The sequence below is a fragment of the Gymnodraco acuticeps genome, unplaced genomic scaffold, assembly GCF_902827175.1.
Source record: "Gymnodraco acuticeps unplaced genomic scaffold, fGymAcu1.1, whole genome shotgun sequence".
NCBI lineage: Eukaryota > Metazoa > Chordata > Actinopteri > Perciformes > Bathydraconidae > Gymnodraco > Gymnodraco acuticeps.
Window position 1 is genome coordinate 465 of NW_022989994.1, and position 977 is coordinate 1,441.

Sequence of the window (977 nt, forward strand, 5' to 3'; positions counted from 1 at the left end):
AGCTTATTCTCCTCATTGATCACTGGTCGCCCTCCTGCTTCCCATCCCTTCACTGGTCCTGATACCTGCCCCTGATACCTGCCCCTGATACCTGCCCCTGATACCTGGTCCTGATACCTGGTCCTGATACCTGCCCCTGATACCTGCCCCTGATACCTGCCCCTGATACCTGCCCCTGATACCTGCCCCTGATACCTGCCCCTGATACCCTGCCCCTGATACCTGCCCCTGATACCTGCCCCTGATACCTGCCCCTGATACCTGCCCCTGATACCTGCCCCTGATACCTGCCCCTGATACCTGCCCCTGATACCTGGTCCTGATACCTGGTCCTGATACCTGCCCCTGATACCTGCCCCTGATACCTGGTCCTGATACCTGGTCCTGATACCTGGTCCTGATACCTGCCTCTGATACCCGCCCCTGATACCCGCCCCTGATACACGCCCCCTGATACCTGGTCCTGATACACGCCCCTGATACCCGCCCCTGATACCTGCCCCTGATACACGCCCCTGATACCCGCCCTGATACCCGCCCCTGATACCCGCCCCTGATACCCGCCCCTGATACCCGCCCCTGATACCCGCCCCCTGATACACGCCCCTGATACCTGGTCCTGATACACGCCCCTGATACACGCCCCTGATACCTGGTCCTGATACACGCCCCTGATACCTGGTCCTGATACCCGCCCCTGATACCCGCCCCTGATACCCGCCCCTGATACCTGCCCCTGATACCTGCCTCTGATACCCGCCCCTGATACCCGCCCCTGATACCCGCCCCTGATACCCGCCCCTGATACCCGCCCCCTGATACCCTCCCCTGATACCTGCCCCTCAACAGCAGCTACTCATTTATTTATGTCTTCTTTGTTGTTTTACCTCCTACTATCATCTTTGTTTCTTCTACCTGTTACTTCAAATCTTCCTCCCTGTTTGAATCAGCTACTGAGTCGTTATGTCCCCTGTCAG